This window comes from Physeter macrocephalus, chromosome 4, assembly GCF_002837175.3.
Source record: "Physeter macrocephalus isolate SW-GA chromosome 4, ASM283717v5, whole genome shotgun sequence".
Taxonomy (NCBI): Eukaryota; Metazoa; Chordata; class Mammalia; order Artiodactyla; family Physeteridae; genus Physeter; species Physeter macrocephalus.
The window spans coordinates 5,395,685-5,407,670 of record NC_041217.1 but is presented as its reverse complement, the minus strand read 5'-3'; the positions used below and the strand labels follow the sequence as shown (position 1 = coordinate 5,407,670).

General features: G+C 38.0%; 1 protein-coding gene and 1 pseudogene across 6 annotated transcripts in view; one reads left to right on the top strand and one right to left on the bottom strand.

The window, feature by feature from the left end:
* KCNT2 (potassium sodium-activated channel subfamily T member 2) overlaps positions 1–11,986 on the bottom strand; it is a 395,778-nt gene that overhangs the window by 361,890 nt on the left and 21,902 nt on the right. The gene's annotated exons all lie outside the window — the stretch shown is intronic.
* Positions 3,422–11,986, top strand: part of LOC102995765 (39S ribosomal protein L11, mitochondrial-like) — a 12,951-nt pseudogene continuing 4,386 nt past the window's right edge.

Sequence of the window (11,986 nt, the reverse complement as noted above, 5' to 3'; positions counted from 1 at the left end):
ACTCTTTTTTTTTAGATTCTTTTCCCATATAGGCCATTACAGAGTATTGAGTAGAGTTCCCTGTGCTATACAGCAGCTTCTTATTAGTTATCTATTCTGTATATAGTAGTGTGTATATGTCAGTCCCAATCTCCCAATTTATCCCTCCCCCCCTTATTCCCTGATAACCATAAGTTTATTTTCTACATCCGTGACTCTACTTCTGTTTTGTAAATAAGTTCATCTGTACCCTTTTTTTTTTTAGATTCCACATATAAACAATATCATATATTTGTCTGTGTCTGACTTCCATCACTCAGTATGACAATCTCTAGGTCCATCCATGTTGCTGCAAATGGCATTATTTTGTTCTCTTTTATGGCTGAGTAATATTCCATTGTATATATGTACTACATCTTCTTTATCCATTCCTCTGTTGATGGACACTTAGGTTGCTTCCATGTCCTGGCTATTGTAAATAGAGCTGCAATGAACATTGTGGTACATGACTCTTTTTGAATTATGGTTTTCTCAGGGTATATGCCCAGTAGTGGGATTGCTGGGACATATGGTAGTTCTATTTCTAGTTTTTTAAGGAACCTCCATACCTGACTTCATTTTTAAAGATTGCTAAAAATGAATTCCTTGAGCAATCAATCCCATCAGTGATAGTTCTCCTTCCTTCTTGCCCATATTTTCTTAAGTGATGCAGTCAATGAAGTTAATTAAACTCTTCTTTCCCAGCAAAGCATTTTCTTGAAAAAAGTGATCAACTCTTGTTGTCTTTGCACAAAGAATTTCTAAGTAAATATCCATGTAAGGACTTTTGATGACACACTGAACAGAGAAAAAAAATTACTTGAAGGAATTTTGCCATTTTTATCTGATTATACCAACAGATTACTCTTAGTGTATCAACTGCTAGAAGAAAATATAGAGTTCTTATAATGTGTACAGTGATAATCAGTTAAAAACCAACATCTATCCTGTAGCTTCTACTCGCCTAGAGTAACAGACACCAGATCCACACACACACACCTCAGAAACAACAAAAAGACTGACAACACACACACACACACAAAATTTCAAGGCAATGAACCTCAGGCAACAGAGGATGGTATTCCCGGAAAGATGAGAAACAAACGAGGTGAGCCCTACAGTTGCCTCGGTTTAGTGTAACTGCTTTGAGAAAGTTGCTCACAGACCGGAAGATCCAGATGGAGCCTGGCAGCCTCTGAACTGAGAAGACAGAGCTAAGTGTCTGGAAAAACCAAGGCAGCTAGAAATCACAGGATTCAGGACCAGAGAGGAGAGGACTGCACAGGAAAAAACTCTGGAGATAAGCAGACATTCTCAAGTACTCAGCTGACTGCTGATTATCACATGCATGCCAGGAAACTAAGGCTGGTAAAGAACCAGCGGTAACAGTGCCTGGCAAAGAACACAGGGTCAGGAACTGTACCCAGGCTTACACCAAATAGCCTGCAGAAACTCAGAATGCCCAGGGTTAGAGGACTCAAAGGGTCTTGCCTCAGTAGTGGGAAATAATAAACCTTAGTCTGAGCACTGCTCTGGGGCTGTCTGACAAATTTCAAAAGCAAGACCTGAAAGGATCAAACAGTTTCCAAATAACAACATTCCAAAATAAAGCTCAGAATATTTACAGAAATATAAAATATCTGTCTCAAAAGATAGAATTCACAATGTTTGGAATCCAATACAAAATCACTAGGAAAAAAAAATCACTAGGAATGCAAAGAAACCAGAAAATACAATCCTTTGAAGTTCAAGTTCTTTGTTTCCTTCTCACATGTGCTATTTTAGAGTTTGTGGATACTTTTCTCATTAGGAAAAATGTACAACAAGCCATGAGAAATGTAACCTGCACCGCTTTCAGGATGTTGTAAGATTTTACTTAATGCTATGTATTACTTATTTGCTGTCCTAGATCACTGATAGAAGACAACAGAGCTCAAGGCACAGAAATTGATATTAGAAAAAGTTTTCATTTGTAAGCAAAATTTAGAAATGAGTAGTCATTACAGACTCCATCATTAGCAGAAAAACGAGTCAACTGAAACTGCTCCAGAACTGACACAGATGTTAGATAACACAGAAGGACAAGAAGCACCTTTGTACCTGGAAAGACCAAGTTACTGGGAAGTGGGAACCTTGGGAGTAGAGGAAGGGCTGGTGAGGAAACAGAGTGGATAAAAGGTCTATTAGTACCAACATCTCCTGCTCCATCACACACAATTAGGCAAATATCATTCCCTGACCCCCAGAACACTGGACGATGAAAGAGGTTAGACCAGGGTGGACCAGGGTAGACCAGGGAGAACAGAAAGTGGGGAGGGAGATGGCACTGTCCAAGACAGGGGGTTTATGCTAAAGGCTGCTATTGTAAGTTAATGTATAAATGACTTCTTTTCCAATACTTAGAGGATTCAAATCTGGACAAACTAGCCCAAGAGGTAAGAACTACAGATGGGGGCAGGGGGTGGGGGCGGGGGAAGGGGACAATGACAAAGAAACAGTCAGCTCCTCTCCATATCATCCCCAGTAAAGTCCACAGGCAACAAATCCCATCCATTCATAGAGCTTCCAGTTAATTTTTGGTCATTCACTACTAAATTAATGAACTGTAATAATAAAAAGACCTGCACCGAGGTACATCACCATGAACTATCAGAAGAACGGAGATGAAAGTTTTCAATACCTAGAAGCGAGTCACATTCAAATGATCATGGGGTTCTCAATAGCAGCACAGGAAAATAACAGACAGTGGAACAGTTCCTTCCAAATTCGAAAAGGAAATAATTTTCCATGATAAATTTTGTATTTAGTCACATGTAATGGTAGACTAGCAATATTTTTAGACATGTCCAAGCTCAAAATCTTTCCTTTTAAAAACCCTTTCTCAGGAAGTTTCTGGAAGATGTATTCCACCAACAGAAAGGAGTACACAAACTTAGAAAATAGGAGACTCCAATATAAGAAAATGAGGAGAACCCCCAAGATGATGGAGTAATGATGAACTGAAGTCCCAGATCAACAGAGAGAAGAGAAGCCGAAAGAGTTGAGTCCAGAAGGAAACATGAAGACGGTTCAGTGGGAGGGCAAGGGGTACCTGAGTAATTCCACAGAGAACAAGTGAGGATTTGAGGCTGTTTCTGACCTTAGAACAACTTGAACCATCCTGACTGATACAATCCCTGATGCATTTGACCACACTGAGAAAGCCTTTATATATAGTTCTGCTAGAGTATTGTGGGAAAACTAGGCAAACAAACAAACAAACCCCCCAAAATGAAAATGATTAAATTCCTAAGAAGCAAAAAATCTGAATAAGAAAAAGTTAATCATAATACATTCCTCAGCTCTGAGCAATATTTCAGTAGATCCTTGGCATCCCCTAAGCAAGCAGAACTACAGCGGGGGGATGGGGAGCGGAAGGTGCGTGTGGTGGTGGTGTAATTGCACTTCTAACTCCTCATCTTCTACAGAAGGAAGTCAACAAATACTGCCTGAAATTGAAAAACTAAGAAATATACTACAGTGAGTTAAAAACTCTATAGAAGAAACAGGTAAAAGACTGAAAAGTGTTTCTGTCTGTAAGGTAAACCATGGAAGGGTTGATAACATGATGGCAGGGGCCAAATGTTTGATTTTAATACATTCATTCATTCATTCATTCATTTATTTATTTATTTTTGGCTGCGTTGGGTCTTCGTTGCTTCCCACGGGCTTTCTCTAGTTGCAGCCAGAGGGGGCTACTCTTCATTGTGGTGTGCGGGCTCTAGGCGCGCGGGCTTCTCATCGTGGTGGCGTCTCTTGCTGCGGACAGAGCACAGGTTCTGGGTGCGCAGGCTCAGTAGCTGTGGCTCGTGGGCTCTAGAGCTCAGGCTCAGTAGTTGTGGCGCACGGGCTTAGTTGCTCCGTGGCATGTGGGATCTTCCCGGACCAGGACTCGAACCCGTGTCCCCTGCATTGGCAGGAGGATTCTTAACCACTGCGCCACCAGGGAAGTCCTGGGGCCAACTGTTTTTGTTGGTTTTGTTTTCTTATTCTAAGCCTTAGGATAACTGCTGACTTTTTGAACAATGTACATGTATTTTGATAAAAACACTTTTTCTAAACCAGGTCATTTATTCTCAAGGAATTACAGCAACTACAGCTATTTACAAAACAAGCAAGATTTTAAAACATATTAAACATTTAAACATCAGCCTATATGGTATACAATCTTTTTAGCATTTTTAGCTATTACTATCACAAAGGCTTAGTATAAGATCACATAAATGCTAATCTGTGGCAAGAAAATATAGAGTAGGTTGAAGTGCTTTACTTTTTTATATAATAGAAAAATTGTTTTTACATATTTAGGGAGTGGGAAGCAGGAGATATTTTTCCTAAGTATTTCATTTTCGTAACTTCCCAAATCCATATGCTTACAAAGGCACTGCATTCTTTTATCTATTTATCTATTTATTACTTTAAATTTGTACATTATCTTAAACTTTAAAAAATGTGAGGGAGGAAATCTGGTGGGAAAATGCAAGGAAAAGGCACATCACCCTATCTGACATTTTAAGCTCTCTCTTTAGACTCAATATGGTAAGAAATAAATTATAACTTCTGATAATGTATAGCTATTGTCATGGGTTAAAAATGCAAGGTCTTACACCCCAATGTTCATAGCAGCACTATATACAATAGCCAAGATGTAGAAACAACCCAAGTGACCATCAACAGACAACTGGTTCAAGAAGATGTGGCATATATACAATGGAATATTACTCAGTCATAAAAAGGAATGAAATAATGCCACTTGCAGCTACATGAATGGACCTAGAGATTGCCATACTGAGTGAAGTAAGTCAGACAAGGAGAGACAAATATTACATGATATCATTTATATGTGGAATCTAAAAAAGTATACAAATGAATCTATTTACAAAACAGAAACAGACTCACAGACATAGAAAACAAATTCATGGTTACTAAAGGGGAGAGGGAGAGAGGCAGAGATACATTAGGAGTATGGGATTGACAGACACTCCTATAACATAAAATAGGTAAGTAACAAGGATCTACAGTATAGTACAGGGAACTACATTCAATATCTTGTAATGACCTGAAAATTATAACTAAGTCACTTTAATGTACACCTGAAACTAGCACAAAATTGTAAATCAACTGTACTTCACTTTAATAAAAACCACTACCAACAACAAAAATGCAATGTCTAATGTGGGCACCTTCGGTATTAAACAAAAAGAGTTACTTTCCTTTTTATGCAAACAGGCAAACTGAATTTGCAAAAGTGAAGCTGAGATTTGAGAGGATTTGGGGGATTAGGTAGAAGGACAGAGGGCAAATTGTGCAAGCTGCCTTACCAAAGAAGGTCAAGTTCCCAGTTTCTTCAGTCCTGACCACTATCTTAGTACCTCCAACAAACACTCAAGACAGGGCATCTTGGACTGGGCTTGGTTCAAAGACCCAGCACTCTGAATTGTGCTCTCACCACCACATCATTTACTTTGCAGTGATCCATCACTGCATGCTTAAGCTGCATAAGCTTACCCAAACTAGAAAAAAAAGTAGAATAAAGTTTGATGAAGGTTGGGAAAGAGTAAAATATAGAGGATTATGAGAATAGAGATCTATAGAAAAGAAACTCTTCCTAAAAATGCTGAGACAAAGGCTAATAAAGTAAGTAATGGCTGGTCAAAGATATGGCTGGGTGGCAGGGTGTGGGGGAAGTGGGAAGTCTCCAGAGGTGGTCACTCCGTCCAGACTGAGGAGCTCTCAGACATCAGCCAGAGACGGAAAACCTGAGGCAAAAAAATTAAGACAACTCTCAATGGTCTAGGTGAGAAGGATGACAGCATCCATTATAGACGTAAGGACTAAAATGGAGACATTTACATGAGCCATCTGTGAGCTGAATCAGTAAGACTCACACTAAACCAAGGTTTAGTTAGAATTTCATGCTCCTGGTTTGGGAAACTGGTTGTGTGTTGCTACCATTCCCCCAAAACAAAATACCAGAGGAGAGATAGTTGTAAAGAGACAAAATTAATTTTGGACATTCTACACTGAGGCGTCTCTTGAACGTCAGCTATACAAAGACGTGCAGTGGGAAAAGGTAAATATAATTTTAGGTATATATAAATTTACATAGAGGAGCAAGACAAATATAGAGATTGGGAAATCTTCAATACATCATTAAAGTTACTAAAATTTGAGTGAAATGAACTAGAAAGAGGTAAGAAGTGAAGAGAGCAAAACACCAAGAAAGGGCCCTTGGTAAACCATAATTTTTAGGAGTAAGTAAAAGAAAGGAAAACCTATAAAGGAGAACTAAGAAAGAACATACAGGACATAAACTAAAGGAGAATGATGTTGTAGAAATCAAGAGAAGGAGGTTTGGGGAATTCCCTGGTGGTCCAGTGGTTAGGATACTGTGCTTTCACTGCCAGGGACCAGGTTCAATCCCTGGTCAGGGAACTAAGGTACCACAAGCGGTGGCGTGGTGCTGCTCCCCAAAAAAAATTTAAAAAAAAGAAAAAGAGAGAGAGAGAAAGAGGTATCAAGAAAGAAGAAGAAGAGAATCAGAGAAAACTGTTCATTGGATCTGGCATAATAAAGATGATCAGAAACTCTAACAGAAGTGTCAGTGGAGCAGTAAGACAAAAAGAAGTACAGGAACTGGAGGGTAAATAAGAGGCAGAAAAGAAAAACAGAGGCTAGAAATGAAAGGCGAGAATCCTGGAAGTGGAGTGGAGAGGGACTGAAGCTCTTGCTGACAGGTGAAAGTGAATCAGTTTGGTGCCAGTGAAGACATGAGGGCTGCAAGGACAAGAAGTCATACAGTGGGGGTTGCAGGGTATGTTCTCAGAAGTAAAGCAATTCCGGTCACAGGAGGGTCCAGCCTTATAAGAGGATGCTGAAGAAAGCTGGACGTGAAAGTCATCAAAATAAAGGAACCACAGAGGCAAGATCCCGAAAGGGTTGTTCACTAAGATAAGGAACCTGAAAAGGGGAATAGCAGAATCTGGGATGAGAAGAAAAAATGGAAGCTGTACCCATACCCTCCATGACTATGAAAGAACCACCAAAAAGTTGGGAGAACACAGTGACGAGGAAAAAACAAAGGTCAAAATAAAAAAAATGCACCTCAAAGATATGGAGATGTAACGATCTATAATTTATAAGGTCAGCAACACACCCCCAGACCTGTGGTATGTGGGGAACAGCGTGAAAATGGGCAGTTTTCATGGAAAAGATGTTCACCTTACAGCTTGGTTCCTATTAAAATAAGCAGAGGCGGACTTCCCTGGTGGCACAGTGGCTAAGAATCCACCTGCTGATGCAGGGGACACGGGTTCGAGCCCTGGTCTGGGAAGATCCCACATGCCGCAAAGCAAGTAAGCCCGTGCGCCACAACTACTGAGCCTGTGCTCTAGAGCCCACAAGTCACAACTACTGAGCCCACATGCTACAACTACTAAAGCCCGCGCACCTAAAGCCCACGCTCTGCAACAAGAGAAGCCACCGCAATGAGAAGCCCACGCACCGCAATGAAGAGCAGCCCCCACTCGCTGCAACTAGAGAAAGCCCACATGTAGGAACGAAGACCCAAAGCAGCCAATAAATAAATAAATTTATTTCTTTAAAAAAATGATTTAAAATAAGCAGATCCAGCATCATCGATGGACTTAGGTATTGAGTGAAGTAAGACACAAAAAGACAAATATCATATGATATCACTTATATGTAGAGTCTGAAAAAAAGGGTACAAATGAACTTACTTACAAAACAGAAGTAGAGTCACGGATGTAGAAAACAAACTTATGGTTACCGGGGATAAGAGCGGGGAGGGATAAATTGGGAGACTAGGATTGACATATACACACTACTATATATAAAATGGATAACTAATAAGAACCTGCTGTATAGCACAGGGAACTCTTCTCAATACTCTGTAATGGTCTATTTGGGAAATCTAAAAAAGAGTGGATATATGTATACGTATAACTGATTCACTTTGCTGTACATGGGAAACTAACACAACACTGTAAATCAACTGTACTCCGATAAAAATTTTAAAAAATAAAATAAATAGATGCAGTGGACTCTCTTTGAAAAGTACTGAGTGTGTAAGAAAATGTATTTATGATGGTGCAGGAATTCCAGAAGATTCTGAAGAAAGTAGGGTTAGCAGATAGGACAGTGTCTGCACAGTTAAATCAGCAGAGTGTGGGGATAAGACAAAGAGAATACAGATGAATGAACATATTCCCAGAAAAGTATATCACCAAACATTGCCGTGACTAGAAATACTGTTGTCAAAAGGAAAATCCTGTCTTTTTTCCCTAACTGAATTTTTTGTTAATAGTAAATTGATAGGCTTTGCTAGAATAGGAACCTTGGGACTCAGGGTGAAATTAATTGGCTTCAAGACTCCAAAATGGAATTCTGCTTAAGTTTCTAGGAAGACAAGTGGAGAGAAATATACAGCCAGAGGAAAATAGTCAAGACAGCTACTAAGATAAAAATTGAGGGAAAAAAAAATTTTTAAACACTAAGTAATACAATTTCTTCCACTATATCTCACCATAACAAACTATATATTTTTCACAGGTCCTTCCCTTGATCTCTTAACTGCAGTATTTAATAAATGCTCATGGAAGAACAGAAGTCTCGTTGTCTGTGACTAATGAAAGAAAGAATTCCTCACCTTGGAGCTTGACTCTCCAAAGCACAATCACCATATTTTGTTAAAATAGACTCAAAACCTAGGAAACAAAAAACAGCAATAAACTTTCGCTGTCAAGATTCAGCTTTTTTCAAAGCTACTTTATCTCACTCCCAAAGGCAGTAAGATTATTACCCTCATTTTATAGCTGAGGACTCTGATAATTACACAGATTAAATAATTGCCCAAGACCACACAGTTACTAAGTACTATTTCAAGAGTGAGTGGCTTTTTTTTCTTTTCTTGGCCATGCCACGAGGCATGCTGGATCTTAGATCCCCAACCAGGGATTGAACCTGGGCCACTGGCAGTGGAAGCGTGGAGTCTTAACCACTGGACTGCCAGGGAATTCCCAAGAGTGAGTGGCTTTTGAATATCTCAGCTTTTATAGTTCAATGTGAATGTGAATTAAATAGTATTTGAATGGGGATGAAATATGCAGGAAAACAAAAAACAGGAAAAAAATTAAAACATTTAAAACAGAAAGCTGCTGCTCTATTGTCTTGGGAGTAGTATGCCATAAATGTGATGATTTACTTGAAATAATAAAAACCTGACTATTATTCATTTACATCATTAGCTTTTCCTAGCAGTCAAGGTCTATGTGTGATTTGTTCATCTTTTCCCTTTCTTCTTGTTGCTACCAGCACAGAGCAAAATAGAGATTTTACTAGCAAGCAAAAGCATTATCTTATTGTAAGCATTTTGAAATTTCATAAAAGCAGTAACTTTTATTGTTATTGCTAACACATGCAATGACATGTCAATTTCCTTGTTTTCTCTTCTTTGCTTTTGTTTTGCCAATGATATGCATGTATAATGATATAAGGAAAATACATAAGGAAAGTAAATATATATAATGAGACAAGGATGATACCCAAGGAATGTAGAAAAGACTAATATAGCACTCCCTAGGCAACGTTATAAACTTCTTTTTTACAATGATCTAAAATCTGCATAGCTATGGGCACCAATTAATAATTACTGTATCTAGAAATTGAAACATATTTCTAGAGTACAGTATGGAAATACATGTTAAAAGCTTTAAAATTGTAATTGGTAATTGTAAATGGTAATTCCACATTTAGGAATTTATTTTAGAAAAATCATCAGCAAGGCCTTAGAAATGCTTACAAATATTTAGAGACAAGAATGTGAAATATCAGCATGAAAGCAACCTAAAGCCTAATAACAATACGAATTAAATAAATATGATACACTCATATCATGGAATATTACACAATCATAAATAATCTCATTTCAGGAATCTACTTAAAAATACACTTCACGTAACAGATTTAATTACATCTACTTAACAATATGATAAGTGAAAATAGCAGTTGACAAAACTGTATCTTCAAGAGGACAGACAGCAGAAGTAAGAAGAACTACAATCCTGCAGCCTGTGGAACAAAAACCACATTCACAGAAAGACAGACAAGATGAAAAGGCTGAGGGCTATGTACCAGATGAAGGAACAAGATAAAATCCCAGAAAAAAAATTAAATGAAGTGGAGATAGGCAACCTTCAAGAAAAAGAATTCAGAATAAAGAACAAACAAACAGAGATGAACAATACAAAAACAGACATGAACTATACAATATCTGAAATGAAAAATATACTAGAAGGAATCAATAGCAGAATTACTGAGGCAGAAGAACGGATAAGTGACCTGGAAGACAGAATGGTGGAATTCACTGCTGTGGAACAGAATAAAGAAAAAAGAATGAAAAGAAATGAAAACAGCCTAAGAGACCTCTGGGAAAACATTAAATGCAACAACATTTGCATTATAGGGGTTGCAGAAGGAGAAGAGAGAGAGAAAGGAACAAAGAAAATATTTGAAGAGATAATAGTCGAAAACTTCCCTAACATGGGAAAGGCTGAGGGCTATGTACCAGATGAAGGAACAAGATAAAATCCCAGAAAAAAAATTAAATGAAGTGGAGATAGGCAACCTTCAAGAAAAAGAATTCAGAATAATGATACCCAGGTTCACGAAGTGCAGAGTCCCAGGCAGGATAAACCCAAGGAGAAACACACAGAGACAAATAGTAATCAAATTGACAAAAATTAAGGACAAAGAAAACTTATTGAAAGCAACAAGGAAAAAACAACAAATAATATACAAGGGAACTCCCATAACATTAACAGCTGATTTCTAAGCAGAAACTCTACAAGCCAGAAGGGAGTGGCATGATATATTTAAGGTGATGAAAGGGAAGAACATACAACCAAGATTACTCTACCCAGCAAGGATCTCATTTAGATTTGATGGAGGAAGCAAAAGCTTTACAGACAAGTAAAAGCTAAGAGAATTCAGCATCACCAAACCACTCTACAACAAATGCTAAAGGAACTTCTCTAAGTGGGTAATGCAAGAGAAGAAAAGGACCTACAAAAATAAACCCCAAACAATTAAGAAAATGGTAATAGGAACATACATATCATTAATTACCTTAAACATGAATGGATTAAATGCTCCATCCAAAAGACACAGGCTTGCTGAAGGGATACAAAAACAAGACCCATATATATGCTGTCTACAAGAGACCCACTTCAGACCTAGGGACACATACAGACTGAAAGTGAGGGGATGGAAAAAGATATTCCATGCAAATGGAAATCAGAAGAAAGCTGGAGTAGCAATTCTCATATCAAACAAAATAGACTTTAAAGTAAAAACTATAACAAGAGACAAAGAAGGACACTATATAATGATCAAGGGATCGAAACTTTAAAATAAAGAATGTTACAAGAGACAAGGAAGGACACTACATAATGAAAAGGAATCAATCCAAGAAGAAGTTATAACAATTATAAATATATTTGCACCCAACATAGGAGAACCTCAATACATAAGGCAACTGCTAAAAGCTATAAAAGTGGAAATCGACAGTAACACAGAAATAGTGGGGGAATTTAACACCTCACTTACACCAAAGAACAGATCACCCAAACAGAAAATTACTAAGGAAACACAAGCTTTAAATGACACAGCAGACCAGATAGATTTAATTGATATTTATAGGACATTCCATCCAAAAACAGCAGATTACACTTTTTTCTCAAGTGCACACAGAACATTCTCCAGGATAGATCACATCATGGGTCACAAATCAAGCCTCAGTGAATTTAAGAAAATTGAAATCATATCAAGCGTCTTTTCTGACCACAACACTATGAGATTAGAAATCAATTACAGGGGAAAAAAATGTAAAAAACACAAACACATGGAGGCT